Source organism: Squalius cephalus (assembly GCF_949319135.1).
Source record: "Squalius cephalus genome assembly, chromosome: 25".
Classification (NCBI taxonomy): domain Eukaryota; kingdom Metazoa; phylum Chordata; class Actinopteri; order Cypriniformes; family Leuciscidae; genus Squalius; species Squalius cephalus.
In genome coordinates, this window is record NC_137146.1 from 15,550,902 (window position 1) to 15,570,116 (window position 19,215).

The 19,215-nt window shown below is 35.7% G+C and overlaps 1 protein-coding gene across 5 annotated transcripts in view; it reads right to left on the reverse strand.

Annotated features, from left to right (window-relative positions):
• The window catches only part of eya1 (EYA transcriptional coactivator and phosphatase 1), a 120,410-nt gene that overhangs the window by 66,784 nt on the left and 34,411 nt on the right, over positions 1 to 19,215 (reverse strand). For all 5 annotated transcript variants that reach the window (XM_079863668.1, XM_079863666.1, XM_079863670.1 and 2 more), the window contains exons 4-5: positions 16,555 to 16,706; positions 4,314 to 4,381 (exon numbers count right to left, since the gene is read on the reverse strand). The gene's annotated coding sequence lies outside the window, so the exon portion shown is untranslated. The remainder of the gene's footprint in view (positions 1 to 4,313; positions 4,382 to 16,554; positions 16,707 to 19,215) is intronic.

A 19,215-nucleotide genomic window follows, 5' to 3' on the forward strand; every position in this document is an offset into this window, starting at 1 on the left:
CCAATTCACAAAATTAATGGAATTCATAGCTGATATAAAAAAATTGGATGACTAGTTATTTCCTACAACTTCATTCTGAAAAAACAGCTATTCTAATTATTGGACCAAAAAACCCTGCATGTAATAATCTAGAATACTGTCTTACACTTGATGGATGTTCTGTGAAGTCTTCGTCATCAGTTAGGAACCTGGGTGTGCTCTTTGATACCAATCTTTCATTTGAAAGCCACATTTCTAGCATCTGTAAAACCGCATTCTTCCATCTTAAAAATAACTATAAATGCGTCCATGACCTCAAGGCTAGATTATTGTAATGTACTACTGGGTGGTTAATATTCAAATGCTAAACAAACTCCAGCTAGTCCAAAATGCAGCAGCAAGGGTTCTTACTAGAATCAGCAGGAAGTGACCATATTAGCCCAGTTCTGTCACACTGCATTTACTCACTATTAAACATTGCATACATTTTAAAATCTAGCTAATTACTTACAAAACATTAAATGGTTTAGCTCCCCAGTACTTGAGAGAGCTGTTAACGCATTATAGTCCTTCACATCTATTGTGATCTAAAAATTCTGGCCAGTTGATAATACCTTGAATATCAAAATCAACTGCTGGCGGTAGATCCTTTTCCTATTTAGCAACTCTGGAACAGTCTTCCAAGTGTTGTCCGGGAAGCAGAAACACTCTGTCAGTTTAAATCTAGACTAGATCTCTTTAACCTGACATACATTATCACTTTCTATAATTCAAATCATTTAAAATGATTATTGGGCTGCATACATTAGATCAGCCAGAACCGGGTACACTTCCCATAACATCTGATGTACTCGTTACATCCTAAGAAAGGCATCTACGCTAATATTAGTCTCTCTGTTTATCCCGAGGTTTACTGAAGTATGCCGGATCCGGGCCGTATACAGATCAGATTAAGGACCTGCACCTATACAAGACCACAACGCAGCTCTGAAGCGTCAGCAGAGACCGTGTCAACTGGGCTATTCCCTGCGAAGGCCTCGGCGACACGACAAATGTTTTTTTTTCACAAAAAAAAAACAACAAAAAAAAAAACCTTTTACAGATGAAAACATTATCAAAATGATTCCCATTCACACGGATCTACGGAAATGACTAAAACGCTGTATTATGCAGGTCAGACAAGTAATTTGGCGATGTCACTTTGTGTAGAAAGACTACGCGCCCGTGCACATATGCATTCAAACGCGCATGCCTAGAGGCTAAACACGTAATACGCATGTACATGCTGTCACCATTTTCACAGATTCACTTTTTTGAAGTTTACACAGAGATGATAACGGTATCGTTATTGTTAGCCAATAAAATCTTTGTTGCATTAATTTCCTACTATCACTGTAAATCTGCTTTGAAACATTCTGTACTGTACAATCTTGACTTCAAATAGTTTAATATTAATGAGGATCTGTTGTGTTGTGAATTTTGAAAGTCTATTATTCCATTCATAGATTTTGAAACAATGGGAAATTAATGATTATAGCCCAACAAGTACAACATAAAAAAACTACTATTTTTCCAAACTACATTTTAGACACAAGCTTTTGCAGAGTGAATACAAATCAGTGAATAATACATTTTAATATCAGTCATACGACTAGAAATACTATAGAATGACATGAAGGGGTGTAAATAATGAAAAAAAAAATGTATGAACTTTTCCTTCAAAGTTGTATAAAGATAGTCTTATATATATTGTCTTAGAGTTTCAGTCAGTACCTCTATCATATGTTAGTCTTAGGTCTCATTCTAAACAGCCCACAAAATAGCCACATTAATATCATGTCCAGTATTAATTAAGAGTATACTTTTTGATGGTAATGGGAACAATAGCCAAGCTCAAATTTTGTAATTCTTTTGGAAAATGCACAATACTAAAATGTTGCATATAATGTCTGCGTCTGCATGTTTCACGTAAATCATAATACTCCTTTAAGAGCAACACTAGCTACCCGCACACAATTTTATAAAATGAAATGAAAGTTGAAATGAAACTAGTGCAATACTTCAAATCCACAGCTTTACAGCTGTAAGTGGTAACAGTAAAATAACAAGCACTATTTCACCCTCTGCCTGGTGCTGACTTCAATATACCCACATTTTGTTTGTCCACACTTTGCCGAAAACGTTCTCTGTGACTAGATGGAAATGACATTTATTATTGTGGGCAAGCTCCCGTTTTAAAGACTAAATGTAAAGAGAAACACAGTCATTTCCAGCCAAGAGAGTCCTTGGTGAAATCACTTCACACTTTGAGAGAGGTGCTGACAGTAGGGATCAGGGCTGCGTAAGTTATTCCAGAGGTCTCAGCAGGATAGCAAATGATGTGACCTAAACAAGAAGCCGATAAGCCTGTGGCATACAGGGAAACAATCCCTGCTCTACCACCAGCAATATATTCATCCACACGAGTTGATTGCTTCACGAAAGGCCCCGGGGGCCAGTAGAGGGGGTCATCGGCAGGCCCACACAAAATCTGCAAACTTTTCTCGTATTTTCTGTATTAATTGTAATGAAAAGTCTTAGGAATTCTGCAGATAGATAAATCTGACTCTGTGGTAATCCGCACTGCACCCACAGATTGTGTATGGCATAAAACCTTTTTTTTTTTTATTATTATCTATATACACTCTAAAAATTAAGATTCTTTAGTGCCATCTATGTTTCAATGAAGAAGCTTTAACATCTATGGAATCTTTCCATTGTACAAAAGGTTTGTTATAGTGAAAAAAGGTTCTTTGGATTTTTAAAACATTCTTCACACTAAAAAAAAATCTTTGGGGAAACTAAATATGGTTCTTCTGTGGCATCACTGCAAAAAAAAAAAAGGAAAAATTTCCAGTTTCCATTTTAATTTTAGTTATTTTGTTATGTGCTTTTGTCATTTTTATTATTTTTTCTCTTTTTTAAATTTTTCGTGAGATTTATTTTACCTTTATATAAATGAACAAATATATTTTTTAACACTTTTAGTTAATGGTAATAACCCTGCATACACACTCCATTATAGATCAATTTATCCAGTTGAATAAAAAAGCATTCAGGTTAGCTTTTATTTTTTATATTTTCAGTTTTCATTTTAATTTGAGTTTAATTTTTAGCTATTTTGTTATGTGCTTTTGTCATTTTTATTAGTTTTATAAATTATTATTTTTATTATTTTTTAAATGCTATTTAGGTTTAATTTATTCTGATTTTAGTTTTAGTTTTTTATTTATTCCAAGTTAGCAATTTTAGTTTTTCAAATTAAATGTATTTCAGTTTCGTAAGTCATCTATATTTTATTTATGAACAAATACATTTTTAATAGTTTTAGTTTTAGTTAATGATAATGATAATAACTCTTAGAGATCAATGTCAATAAAAGGTTACAGTGTTCAGGTTACAAATAATCAACAAGGCATTTAAAGCAAAGCGAAGACACTGCAAAAACTGCTGAAAATTTGTCTGAAACTGTCAAAATTACAGAAGTGCAAGTAAACAGCAAGACTGCAGGAGCGTATAGCTTTTTTATAAAGAAAAAAAACCACATGACATAATGGGCATGGGATTGGAGGCTAGGGGCACTATATCCACATTGACTTTACACACCTATTTAAAAACAGCAGCCCTTCACACCAAGTTTAACAGGAAGAGGCTGTAAAATGAAATGGCCGGGACCTACAGTATTTCATAATTAATAGTTAGTGGCGAGGGAAAGAGGTCTGCAGTGACGTAAAAAGGTCAACAATAAAACGTTGAAAAAATAGTCATCAATCTCTCTTTTTACATAATTCAAGATAATTACGAACTGGATAAAATCAGTAGTGGCCAGGAGCGAGGCACGGTAGCAGTGATTACTTTGACTGTACACGTTTCCCTGCTAGCAAAGAGTTTCGTCAGTTCCTACGGTGGTCTCTTGCTCAGTAGGAGGCCACACCTGCAAACCGTAGAGTAAATTACTCTGCAGGCCCACTTGCCCTTGTCTGCTACACTGTGCTAACTCTATTGTCAAAAGCTTAATCACCACCGCAAGATTTATATCCTAGGGTTAACTCGTGGGAATGACTCAATAAAGCTGTGAGTTATTTGTTCTTTTTATAGTCAATTACGTCTCTACGTTTAGAAGGAGTAAAAGAACTTGCAGCGATACACCAACGTCAGATTACTGCATTGCAAGCGGCACTATATTTAATCTAATTCATTATTTATGCTGAGATTTATGAAATAGGGATTAGACACTTGGAAGAGTAAAACAACTTTATGGCAAAATAGAGAACAGAGAAAAGATTGACACTTACCCATTAAGGGATATTATTTAGCCTCAGCTCTCATTGACTTCGGTAGGGGGTGGAAACTCCTTATAAACCTAGGTGAAACACAGTAAGAGAGCAGTTGAGTCATTTCCATGTGCCCATCATACACGTTTGAAATATTTTCCCGCCATTGACAATGCTTCCTTGTCATTGACAAGTTTTACCAAAATGTCCTGCACCCTGTATCGCAATGACATATTGGATTAAATCTAATAAGTGCACATGATTTTTCTCCAAACCAGGTTAAGGTTTAGGGTGAAGGGTAGATTTAGGGGTTAGTATTATAGCGCTATGTAGGCAATCAGCATTGTGATTGACATCAGTAATGAAATCTTTTAAATCGGCTGCAGGGCAGAGTTTACACTGAATTTGGGAGAGAGAAAAAAAAAAACCACATCCACTACATATTGAATTTAATCCAGTATTAGGCAATCCATGTTTTGACTATTATAAGGCAGGGGGCGCTATTACACATCTTCTGAAATAGTACAGAATGGCTGCATCCGTAAGCTTAAAAATGCTGCCTTCGGAGGACACATTCTAAGAAAGGACGGCATCAAGGCACGTCCGATTTCAATGTTAGATTTTTGAATCCAGCAAAGATGTATCCTTCGTTACGTTTGATATCCCACAATCCTATACATCCCATTCGGTGACAGTTAAGCTTGAAAAAGAAAGATGCCGTCTGAAAGTTGCGGTTGCTGGTCAGTTTGAGTGTAAATGTACGTTTTGAACCAACATTTTCCACTTCCAATGTCACTTCTAGCAAGAAATTACTACTGTATTAAATAATTTAGTTATCACCAAAGCTGTAGATTGGTCAACTGTTACACTGCCTCAGAAGTCTGTCTGAAATCAGTTTCGTGAGGTACCTTCATGCGCAAACGCTACCTACAGAGTCATTGTCTATAAGGCAGCGAGGCAACAAGTCAGTTGCCTAAGTTTTCGGATGCAGCCAATCTCCGGCTCCAAAAACAAGCAGAGAAGAAGCAGAAACAATCGATAGAAAGACTGTGTCCAAAATCGCTCCCTATACCCTCATTCACTATTCCCGACATTAGTCCAATAATATAATCCACTTTAAGGAGCAGAATGAAAATGAGCGAGTGAATTCGGACACTGAGTGTGCCGAAAGGCCTTCCGCTTTTGCATAGTTTGAGCTTGCCATTTAACAATTGTTTGAAACTTAGCAAACTGGCAGCTCCAGTAGTAGGCTAAGATGAAAAGATTTATCTTGAACTCTGTCATATAAATGTATAAACCTTAATTAAACAATTTAATAATCAATTAAAAAGGACTTTATACCTGTATGATATTACGCTGTAGCCACATTGGACTAGCGGTTTGGAAAATGAATGGATGGATTCTGTGGGCGCCATCTTCAGGTCAGATGCGCAAATCTCACAGTGCATTGTGGGCATTCTCTAGATGTTGAGTGTACATCAGTTGTACACTCATTATTGTGGTGCATTGTAGAATTGAACGAGTGCACTCGATAAACTCCACTATGTTTTTGGACACCACTACAAACGGCTGTGCCCTCAAATAGTGCCCAATTAGTGCCCTATACTGCTTTTTTTCTTTTCTTTTATTTATTTTTTTAGTTACCAACATTCAAGTGCTAATAAACAGAATGAAGCTACAATTGATACTTTGCAGTCACGTGATATCTGGCGGGCAACAAACGCGGTTAGTGCATCCAATCGCACAACAACTATCTGGCATGTCGTGTACACCTCAAAACACCAACTTTTGTATATTAAAACTGGCAACGTCCTGGCAAGATCCTTGATTAGTTTACTGGTTTTCGTTGCTAGAGAATGGCGTTCTTGCCCGCCAGCCGGTACAACTGACGTCATGTGCAAAGTATCAATACTATCAAAAATGCTGGTGCTGGCTGGCAACAAAAAATGCTGGTGGGGAAAGAGTTATTATAGTAGATAAAATAATAAACTCAGTTTTTAAAGATGGGAGTCATTTTAGCTGGTTAAATTTTATCAGAATATCACAATTAAGTGAGCATGACTTCAGATAATTTCATTACTTTGGTTCGAGCGGATGTTGACATTTTTCCATGTCCAACTTCTGACATGAAAAATTTGGCAATTCATAAAGAAATATTCTAGGTTTGATTAATTGATAAAAAAAATCAGTTTTGAACTTGAACTTTCCATCCTGTTAGACTTTCGTAATATCCCTTGCCAGATGCTTTTCCTGCCTTTTTTGAAACTGGATAGATGAATGACATGACAATCATAAAAGCATGTCAAACATAAACACTGATTGACAGTAATACATAAGGAGCAACTTAATAAACAAATAAATAAATGAACGAGGTACTCAATAATTACATCATTTTGGGTGGGAAAACAATAGCACAGAAACAAGAAAGCATTAGCAATGTTTTTGATGAATTATGTGAAGAATCAAATTTGGTCTTTTTTTTTTTTTAACGTTAAGTTCAAAACGTACAGCAAAAAGGAACGAGTTAGTTGCAGATGGCAACCTGGGCATGATGAGTTAATGGAGTTCATTTCAGAGAGTTAATCTGTAGTAGATTAGTGACTTAATATTGTATAATCAGTTTGTAAAAGCCCCAGGTTTCAGTGTAGAAATAAAGCTGAAACCTCAGCCAGAGCGTTCATAACCTGTAAGCATCCATCTTAATCATTCACTGCATTAATGGCCAAAAAGTGTTTGCAACACTCAGTTCATAAAGAGAGTAGAACGCTTAGCTAATTCATCGATGCACTCAAGAATCAGGATCTGTGTAAGAGAGAGAGACGGAGAACAGCGATCTGGCTGAAGGGATGTGGTCTGTGTGGAGATGTCAGAAGCATAATGGCCAGCTGAGTCATAGGTTATAAAAAGCTGTCATTAGGGATTTCAACCCACTGCAACTCATGACAGTGGAGTAGTGAATTATTTATTAAGGTGGAAACTTAAGTGCCCCTAACTCAAGGCTGCCTGTTTTTTTTTTCTTCTTTTTTTCTTCAGGCTTGTTTAAACCGCTTTGCCAATAATTGTCATGTACGCAAGTTTTAATAGGGATGATTTATTCGCATGACATTCGTTGTTATTTCTTTGCTGCCAACTAATTTTGTTACATAAAATAATAAATGAATACATTTTGAAACTATGCCTTTACGTTGCTGGACGTGATTAACATTGAGAGATGTGGGTAAATACATCCAAACATAAAGTTAAATGAACTATTTATTTCAATGAGAAATTCATTCTTTTTATTACAATAAATTAAAAGTTCTTGGCAGATATTTTCTTACCAAAACAACAGAAAAGTAATGTGTTTGTGAATATTAAAATAAAAGTGGAATACTAATTTCAAGACTAATAATAATATATTATTTAATCAGTGCATTATGTAAATGATTTATAATAAAAAAAATCTAATATAATAATATTAGGGCTGTCAAAAGATTAATCGCGATTAATCGCATCCAAAATACAAGTTTGTTTTTAATAATATATGTGTGTGTACTGTGTATAATTAAATTTGTATATATAAATACACACACATGCATGTATATATTTAAGAAAAATTATTATTAAGTTATTTATATATAAAAAAAATATATTTATATATAATATAAAATATATAAATATATATACAGTATATGTATGCAAATATTTCTTAAATATATACATGCATGTGTGTGTATTTATATATACAAAATAATTATACACAGTACACACACATATATTATGTAAACACAAACTTTTATTTTGGATGCGATTAATCGCGATTAATCTTTTGACAGCCCTAAATAATATATTTTACTACTAAATATAATAATAATTGTATTTAGTAAATAAATATGAATTTAAATTAAAATATATATATATATATATATATATAATTACATTTTAGAATTTAAATGTTAAAGGTGATTAAAATTGCAGCTGCATATCAGAAGATGTTGTTCTTGATCATTCCGGCCCAATTTAACCCATGCTATCCCAAACCCAAATACCCAGTAATCGCTTTCCAATTTTACATGTGTGATTAATTTCTGTATTGGGGTACATGCACAATTTTCTCAGATATTCTACCTAGTTCTACCTATTATATCTCCACACACAAAATGTTTTTTTGTTGACAAAACCCACAACATTTTTCACATTTCTCTCATTGCCTTTTGATAGCCAACTCCACACATCAGTCATGGCATTTGCTCTTTGTTTTGTCCGTAGTGTATGAAAATGGTTAAAAATCCCATGGGTCAGTGAAAACGATCTGTTCATTCCAGTTGCCTGTTTTAAGTCAGTCAAAACATTCCAGACTTCAAAAGGGGGCTTTGCCTTCTTAGGCCATTTCTGTGTCCCCTTCTCAATGGCCCAGGAGGGCTTGGTTATTTGGATAAATTAATTTCTGGAGTCTGCCTGCTATTGCAAAAGCACCACATGTCTGACAGCAAATTAGTCTCACTGAAACAACAGAGACTTTAAGATTGAAAGAAAACACCACAGAAGGAAGGTGGCACGGACAATACAGCGACTTGAGATATAACACAATATTGAACATGTACATCTGTCGTGGGCCGAACATTATAATAGTAGTTTGAAGCAATTATATGTGATCACTGATCACATGGGTGTTAAGTTAACCTAAAACTAGGACATGTAATGGATACTAAATTTCTCTTGCTTTGTGCAAATGCTCTGACCTCACCTCAAAAATGCAGAAAACATCACTCGAAAAACATCCAATCGCAATAAACATCTCACACAATCAAAACTTGTACACTTAAGGCCTGTTCACACCAAGGACATTACTATAACAATAAGGATATAGTTCTAAAATTCATTCTAAATAAAAGAATAGCAGAGTCCACACGACAACTATAATGGCACCGAGAAACGGAATTATTGGAATCACAGAACGATTTTTTTTTCCAGCTGATGAACGATAAAAACATTGACAGGCAATCAGAATCCATCCTGCCTTAAAGAACTCGAGCATTTAAAGCAGAAGACGACAAGTTTGGAAAAGTTTTTCATTTGCGTTTTTCATGTACAGGCGACAACATTGTCAAAAGGATCCCCATTCTCACGCTAAAAACACTGTATTATGCAATCCAGGCCAGTAGTTGGCGATATCACTTTAAAAATAAAAATCTATGCGCCTACAGACTGAACATGTAATACACACATGCATGACGTCAACGTTTTAAAAAAATTCTAGTTTTTGTAGCTTACACAGAAACGATAACGGTATCGTTTTCAAAAACTTGCACTTTGAATCCCTGGCATTTTCAGGCCCCCAAAACGCTGTTGTTGTGTAAATGAACAGCCAAAACTAATAATACGTTTTCTGATTTTAGTTGAAAACTGTCAGTTAAACGGCCCCTAAAAGTGTAGTTCACAACATAACTGTGGGTATCATGTTAGTGCAAACTGATCTCTCCGCCATTAATCTGCTCGTATCAGTGATATTTACTCAAAAGTCTGAATCATATCAGTTCTTGACGACAGAAGTTGATGAAAATGTCTTCATAACATTGACTCAGACGCAAAGCCGCAGACTTAGAGTGGTGCGGAGCAGAGGTCTTTAAGAGCGGAGGCCTAGACCTCAGCCAACACATGAAGACAATTCAAGATAAATGGAGCATGCTATTTTCACAGTACATGAAAGGCTGCCCAAGGACACTGCCCTGAAAGAAAGAACACAGCTAGCCAGTAAAAGCGGAAAAAGAAGAAACTTCAAAGTAGTACCAAAACACATTTTGATTTAGGATAATTCATTTGATGAAATGCTTTGTGGGTCTTGGAATTGAAGCAGTTACCACTCCAAATGCTTAAAGTGTATCGCTCCGCAACACGAAACTACACACCGTTTGAAAATAACACCATGTATTAGCCTTAATGATAATGTAACGTAATGGTGCATAATGCAGATAAAGGGCTGAAAACGTAAATTACAGTTGGAAGTGGGTTAAATCTAAATTTAAAACTGGCATGCATTAGCAGATGACACAAAGAATTGTTTCAATGAACAGGCTGTGTCGCTATGAACTGAGCTCTTATGAAGATTATTCTAGTGTGTGACAGTGTCTTATACAACAGTTTGCAAAAATGAATGGAAGCTAAAATAGGTGCATTTTGAGTATATAAATCTGACATGATTAAGCATTGATTAACAATGTTTTATTCATTTCCATTATTGTAAAGCGGGTAAGTTGTGCCAATTTGTATTCAAATTTGTATTCAAATTCAAAACGATACCAATAAATGTAATAGTCTCTGGCACATCTTACCCCAAAGCATCTGACACAATTTACCCCACAGATGCTATTTTATGTCATATTTTATTTAATATTTGACCTTTATACATGATGCCAAAACATTTACATGGGTTTATTATTCACTGGCAATGCATCAAAATGCATGGTGTTTTTTTGCATAAAAAAATGCTATACTCCCTAAAAGTACTCCATATTCTTTAATTTTTAGTTACACTTTATTTTGATGGTCCTCTTTAGACATTCTGTTAACTAATGTTAACGTTGCACCTACATGTCAACTAACTCTAGTATTAGTGGAGTATTAGTAGACTGTTAGGTGTATGGTTTGGGTTAGGTTAGTAGAATAAGTTGACATGTAGTTGCTAAGTTCCCCCAAGTATGTCTGTTGGGGACCATCAAAATAAATTCTTAGGATATTTTAAGCAGACAGTCTACTAAAACTCTAATGAGAGTTAGTTGACATGTAGGTGCAATGTTACTTAATGGTCAATAGAATGTCTAAAGGGGACCATCAAAATAAAGTTACCTTTTTTTTACTCTTTTACCAATGGAATGTGTGCAGTCTATGAATTTAGTTTTGCCTAACATTTGTTTTACCAGACAAACCAAAACAGTAAAATGACAAATTTACTGAGCTTGATTGAGTAGAAAACCAGGTATTTCAGTTTAGATATTACTGCACAAATTCACTTCTACTGCAGCTCAACCTTGAACTCAATGTAATGACACCACTCGGGTAATGAGACCACAGAGCCTTGATGACGCTACACGTCTAACCAGAGGGAGGGCTAGTGTGTCAACCACACACGCTACAGTGAGACCAAACCCAATGACCACTGTTACAGTGGGCTAAAAACATGTTCAGTTAAACTGATACCACACTCAATACAAACTTCATATGCCATGTCAGTCTAACAGAAGAATCATAATTGCTGATTAGGATAATTAAAATGTAATGATATTAAACATACACAAATGTACCTACATTAAATGCACACTTTGCACTATATCAATTAAAAATGAATTTAAATATTTAAAAATAGAAAATGTGCATTTAATCTTCAACCAGGGTGAATGGAAAACTCACCCACTATTAACAAATTCAAACAGATAATCCTATCTACCAGATATCTATCTATCTATCTATCTATCTATCTATCTATCTATCTATCTATCAGATAATACTAAATACATAACGCAAACTAATAAACTTTTCATTTGCAATTTGCACATTTATTTTTTAATATTTTATACAGAACCATAATGCATAATGTCTGGCTTATGACTATATTGTTTGCATTATTATTCGTTTTCTACAAATTAACTACATGAAACTTTTGCCATTAATATTAGTACTCTTCTGTTTACAGTTTTGTTTATCAGCACTGCCAAAACATTAGAACTTAAAGACTGACAAAAGTTCAATATTAGAAGATGTTTTTCTGCAGGCAAAAATGCATTTTCTATGTCGCATCAGCTATTGGCAGATGTGATGGCGCCTGTGAAAAGAATGGAGTGAATTTATCATTTTACTATTTGGACTGCCGGGATGCAAATAAGGGAAGGAGTTACAGGTCATATCATTTGGCTACAAGCTGACAACTACATTTAACTACAATAATGATAATAATGAACTACAAAACGATAATAATTAATCTTCACCAAAGTATATTAATATACAGACAAATTGTAGAAGCTTTTTTTAATACCTTGTACATATCTTACTTTTGGGAGCTGGATTAAAGTACACTATTAAGTGAAATAAACAATATATGACCTACAGTACGATGTCATCTTAAAAAAGCATGGCAGCTGAAAAAGATGAAGGGTATTTTAAAAAAATGGTAAAAAAAAACTGTTTCCCCTCAAGGAATAGTGAATTACCAGGTGGTAGTACACAGAAAATGTGCCTCACAAAATCAGAATCTCTATTAGTCCCTTTATTAATCTGTAGTCCTCTTATTAGCTAAATGTAATTAGTTTAAGTATCCAAGTTACTGTACAATGTCTGTTTCTTAATTAATAATTTACTTAAGGCTTTGTATCTTTATGCATCTGTACTATCAGTCTAACTCACATTTTATTTGACTATTTTTATTAAAATCTGCAATCTTTAGTAATACAGACACATTGGTGTGTCATTTTAAAATGAATTAAGTGCACCAATTTCAGCTAATTTGCTTGTGTGAAGCTTAGGAAAGAAATAGATATTCCTCCATTCCTGTTCCCCACACAACAGTACCAAAATGCAATTTTATTTAGGCCGTAATGAAATCAAAACATTGCAAAAACAGCTACTGACAAACACTGCTTACCTTCAGGTCACAGAATAGCAACACACACTGCAAGGTTACCCTCCACCAGTCTTAGACTATATTTACTCGTATTTAATACTGAATGTAATGTGCCCTCTAGAGGATGTTCCTTCCAAACACTTTGCACCCTTTGTAGCAACTCTGACTGCCTCTAAACTGACCTATTTTTGTGTACTTAAACATTTTTGTCATTTATCCAAATTAAATATTTAACCACTGGAAAATAAAATTGGAAGAAACAAACTCATGAGCCTCAAATTCGAATTCCATCCACACGAATCCATCACTGTTTTGTGTTTCTGTCAACGCTCAAACCAGAAAAACTGTTTATTTTCAGGCATGAACATTACGACTTGAATTGACCTCATCGGTTACAGCCGGGCTCTAGAAATCGTGCTGCATAGATGACCTGGCATTAACCCTGCAGTTCCACTCATCTTAATTCTGGATGTAAAACTGTTAATCTATCCCACTTGCCTTCTCCAACTAAAAGTTTTCTTCAATTAATCTCTTGTCGAGAATCAGTTAAAATAGCATTCCTCATCTGTAAGAAGATCACTTCTTTAGGAGGACATATAGGCCGGTACCATCAGAGAGAAAAGGCGTCTGCGAGCGAGCCCTGCTTGGCAGGAGCGCATTCTTAATTTCTTCATGCTCCATCTGTTGAAATGATAAAGTGCAGCCATAATGGAACACAACAAGATTAGATTAATTGGGTTTGTCCATTATACTGCAGGCCCTTCCACAGATGATCGCAATTTTCTCGGTTAGGGCCATTATTGTGAGATCTGTTTAGCGGCTGATGCAATTAAAATGGGCTTAATGTAAATTTAACAATACAAATAACACTTTCCCTCCATGTACGTTGGGAGTGGGCGGCCTGCACAAAAGTCCAAAAACGGAGCAGATAAATAGCGCTAGAGCCCATATTTAACTTCAAACAAACCAGCGCTCGATTTGATTAGTCTGAACTCTGTGATCAATAACTGTGTTATTGATGTGATCAGTGGGCATGTTTTCATGTTCTCAAGGATGTTCGGGGATCCGATTGCAGAACGTTCTCGGGTGTTAGATGACTGATCTACTGTGTTTAAATCGCTCGTGGGCCTCAGAGTGTACACTTCTCCTATATGTGCTAGTAAGCGTGTGTTGATATACAGACATGTCAAAGCCAAAAAAGCAGTCGATAGGGAAAACCGACGGGGAACGAAACAGCGAAGTGGAAGAGAAAAGGATAAGAAACTTGTGAATTTCCTTTCATGTCTTTTCCCTCGTCCTTGTCGATCTGATAGGGCTCTTATTGGCGGTTTCCTGCAGCTGTATCAGGTCTCTTCTAAAGGAGGAGAGCAGGAGGAAGTAAAACTGACAGAAGGAGGTCCCTGTGTATCACCCAATGCTCTGACCGCTACTTAAATGGACGACCGGCAGACTGAACGCTTTTGGTCTCAGCATGACTATAACTTTTGATTTATATAAAACTGTAAAAATATAACGATGTTATAGCTATTTATTTTATTTTTTTTCAGTGGAACAGGCCAGTATTGGCAATACCTTACATTGTAACATTCATTTTTCATTTTATAATTTGGGGATCTGAAGCGACATCTGTTTTTTGTGACTTTGTTTGCATTTGTTGCACAAAGTCCTGAGTTATTGTGGCTAAACGGAGAAATGAGCATAACCAATCAGACAACACAGCAAGTGTTTTGAATTAGTGTCCTATCATATTTCTGAACATATGAAATAACATGCACCTGGTGAAAAAATGTTTTCTTTCCATACACAAAAGAGAGGAAATAAACTTCATTAGTAATTAGTTTGTCATATCAGGACTCCTTGTACTCCATTTCTATCATTTCACTTCATCAAACATGACATTTATCATACCAGGATGCCCACTAAAGCAACACAAGGATGTGAAGACTTACATACCTTGTGGTTTTGCTATCACAGGATGGGATGTAAGATATCGGCAGACAAAAGAAAATAATGGTGTTCAGTGATGTTCATTCTCTATATGTATTTGTAACTCAAGAACTTAGAATATAATAGAGTTTACAATAAGAATCAAAATAAATAAATAAAAACAGTAAACCTAAATTAAAAGAGAGAGAGAGAGAACACTTATATGTAACCCATATCCTTACCAGTAACACTCATTTCAACATATTTAGAAGTTGCACGATTGCTGAGCATGTAAGGAATTTGTTAAAAAAAAAAAAAAAAAAAGGTAACATAGAACCTTTGGACGGTTGAGGTTCACTGAGAAATGTTAATAAGCTGCTTTGCCTATCCAAATACTCTGTTAGTTTGGGTTTTGAGATGTGGTGTAAGGGTTGAGAGCCAAAGTAAATACATTCACAGGTCGGGGAAAAACGGAAGAAAACATACTTTGATTCAGACCTCATCAAGGACCTACTGAAAATAATGAGCAGCAAACTCTGACCAGCTATCAATGATGCATATACCTGCAAGATTATCTTAGAATCACATTTGTCTGAATAATTGTGTGAATATATATATATATATAAGTCTTTATACATATGTAATAGTCTCTAGGCATATGTATCCCAATCCATACATAATGCAAAAGCCCTATATGCAAATACAATAAAAAAAGACAATGAACATCGTGAAAACTTACCTGAGAAATGTTCTCCACTAAAGAAAGTCTTTGGTAAGTCAGCAGTGAACTGTGTTTGACCCTCACCATCACCTTTGTTCCTGTTTACCACAATAAACTGATGAAAAAGTCAGCCAGGCGTTGACTGCCAATGTTCATTGGCCCAACCCTTAGCAAACAGTCTCTTGTCTTCATGCCAATGGGTGATCATGTGCCATGATGACCCAACTAAATATTGAAGTAATCAACTAAATGATATTTGTTCCTTGTCTGCTATGATTTCAAACAATGATTGTAAACTTTTTTTTTACCTATAAATTACCTATAAACAACATAAGCAAGTAGAAACTCAATATTCTGAAATAAATCAACTAATATACAAATTGTGTAATATTAGAAGGAATTAAACAATAGAAGGCCAATGTGCATGTGTAAATCATGTTTAACTTCTCAATGAGGTTTGCACAACCCAAATGTCTCTACCACGCACCCTCGATCTCACATTACTCTCTGCCAAGCAATTTGCATTATGTGTGTAGAACACAGGGAAAAAAATGTAAATATGATCCAACTAGAATCACAAAACCTACAGGTGAATTGCTGCCAAAGTGTTACCAAACACATCATGTACACCTCCCTCAGTAAAAAAACAATATATATTGCCTTTTTCACACAAAAATAATATTTCACACAAAAAAAATAATATTAATATATATATATATATATATATATATATAAATATACAAGCACATACCATCATGTTTAGTCATTAGACTGGTTCTGGTTCCAGCTAATTTTATGGTGGCCTGCTCTTAGACTACTGACTCATGGGATAGACACAGTACTCAGCTTGATGGAGATGAAATGAACCCAGTCATAAAACCCAATGCCAGCACACGCTGTGGAACAAACTTGATTGTGACGCTTCTGGATGCATGAGGAGGAATTCAAAAAGACCCTTTCATGTGTCACATGCATTTTTCAAAGCGGAATAACTTATTGTAAAAGTAAAGGTACAAATATACCTTCCAGCCATAGGTCAGTAGGTGTGGCTCAAAGACAGTGAGGGATCTTGGGAAATATACTGCATTGAGCCAAGCGTGCCTCTTGAAATTTGCATTGGCTTCACCTTCCAAAGGCTCAGGCCAAAACCTCCCTCTGCATTTGGACAGCCGACCTGGTGAAATAAAATAGATTTTGTAGGGGGAGTGGGGGGTTTGAATGAGAAATTAAGATATAGTGGAGAGAAACAGTAGTCCACAGCCACTGCCTTACTCAATCCATATGTGGGATTGAACACAGGAAATACCCACCGTTCAATGTAATCAAGCTGGAGGCCTATCTATCGAGGAGATCCTTGTGGAACTAATTGAACACCATTAAGACTGTTGCTTCCAAATATGCAGCGCGTGCAAAAACAAGCTTTTATGCAATAAAAGGAAATCATCGTCATAAGACGCAAAAAACATCAAGAGCTGTATTTCATTGAGATCTAATCACGATTTCAAGAAAAATGAAAAAAATTTCATTTGCGTCCAATCAGTCTTTCCATAAACAAGATTCATACGCTTATCTCCCAAAACAGCAATCAATCCATTGAGACATAAATTGGCAAACCAAAAGTACAAATCATCCTCATTACAGTGAGTGCGTCGTCTATGGAGTTAAATAGATTACAGCGCATTTATGACGTAACTGGATGTCTCAGATCTTAAGTTAACATCAACCTCTATCAAGCGCAAATGTAAAATGTCAAGATTGAAAATTTGATTATTGATTCTTATTGATTGATTATTGGTTTTGGAATGTCATCCCTTTATGCCTGCTACAGACTGTGTGATTTCGGCAATCCTATAAGATCATTACAAATCACACTATACGACATGTATATAGACTGTGCGATGATGACACCTATTGAATAGTAGGCTATGATGCAAGTTAGTATAGAAGAATAAAACATCATCACCATGCGCTAGTGGTAAACAAACAGACCAAGATGAATCGCACTTTGGCAGTTGTGGTTTTTATGTGCGAAAGAGGAGAATATGGACACGGTCATGGCTAGGGAAAAGAGGCCAACTTGGCATGCCACTTTTGTAAATGGAGCTTGAGGTAGTTTTAAGTTTGAGTGGCATGTCGCGTTGATCAATACGCCATTTCAAGTTGCATTTTTATTGGCTAGTCAGTAGACATAGGTCGTAGCAGCAAACACACTCTGAGATGATCATGCTAAATTTCTGACACTGTCACAAATTATCGCTGGCTATCTTTGGTCACAAGACAATCTTTGAACCTCTCTCACTGTATGAGGTAGGTTCACGTTTAGGAGCCACAGCCACAGAAATCGCCACGATTGGTCATCTTTTGTCTGGGACAGTCCAAAATCATACAATGTCTACCGAGCATTACATGCATTTGTTGAAGTAATGATGTCATCGGTTAAAATGCATGAGCAGGTTACTTTACTTCCTGAACAATTGCACACCTGAGACCAAGTTGCATTCACATTCACATGAATCGCGCCACAGTTCCAGTGCAACCAAACTCAGACAACCTCCTACAGGTAGTCTTGGGTTCCTCTGTGCGCTCCCGGGTCCTCATGACAGCTTTCACATTACCAATCTTTCATATGAACCGTGCCCCGTTTTGAACTAAACTTCCAGTGTGAAAGCACCCTAAAATAACCAGTTCAAAAGAATCTTTCATTTCAGGAAAACTTGCAATACTGGTCACACTGTATGTTTTTTATTCACTGAAAATAATCAATTTCAATTTTACACTGGCCGCATTATGTCACTAAAAATAATCAGCTAGGAGTCATTTCTTCAAGAATGAGACTACACTGGTGGAGCTATATGCTTTTGATTCACTTAAAAGAATCAGCGTTTAAGAGTCATTCATTTGGGAATCAGATTACACTGGTCGCACTTCATGTTTCTGATTCATTAAAAATAATCTGCTCATAAGAGTAATTTGTTCGAGAAACAAACAATGCATTGGTCATTCTGTATGTTTTTTATTCACTAAAATCAATCAGCCTCATTAGGAATGAGATTAAACTGGTCAAATTATGTTATTGATTGACTACAAAGAATCAACATACGGAAGTCATTCATTTAGGAATCGTTTATGTTTTTGATTCACTAAAAAGAATCAGCTCATAAAAGTAATTTGTTCAGGAATAAGTTTACACTGGTCAAAAAAGTCATGATAAAACATTGATCTTGAGATTTTAACAATCAATAAAAGGATCTTTCAAGTGAAGATGGTGATTAAATCACAAAATCCACCCAGACCTAGTTCTTCAAATGTAATAAAAAAATTTAAGTTAAAAAAAGGAAAATGCCACATGGGGTTTGGTCACTAGCTTGTTTTCTGCTTCCAACACAGCAGTACTCAATTACAGTCACAGACAGATGATATGAGTTTTATAATTAGTACAAACTGTTTCAATGTTTGACAGCACAGACAGCAATTAAAATCTACTATATGTCCTTGCCTCTTCTTTGAATCATTATCTCTTGTAATCATTGAGCAGCCCACAGTTTTTCATCTTTCGACATCTCTGACATTTGCGGGATTGAGTTTGTTTACCCCAGTGCTGGTTGTGGTGGATGGAGTGTGACTGGATGGACCGGTGCCAGTTGAAGGCGCAGAATAGATTTTGACAGCTCTGTGAGGCGGTC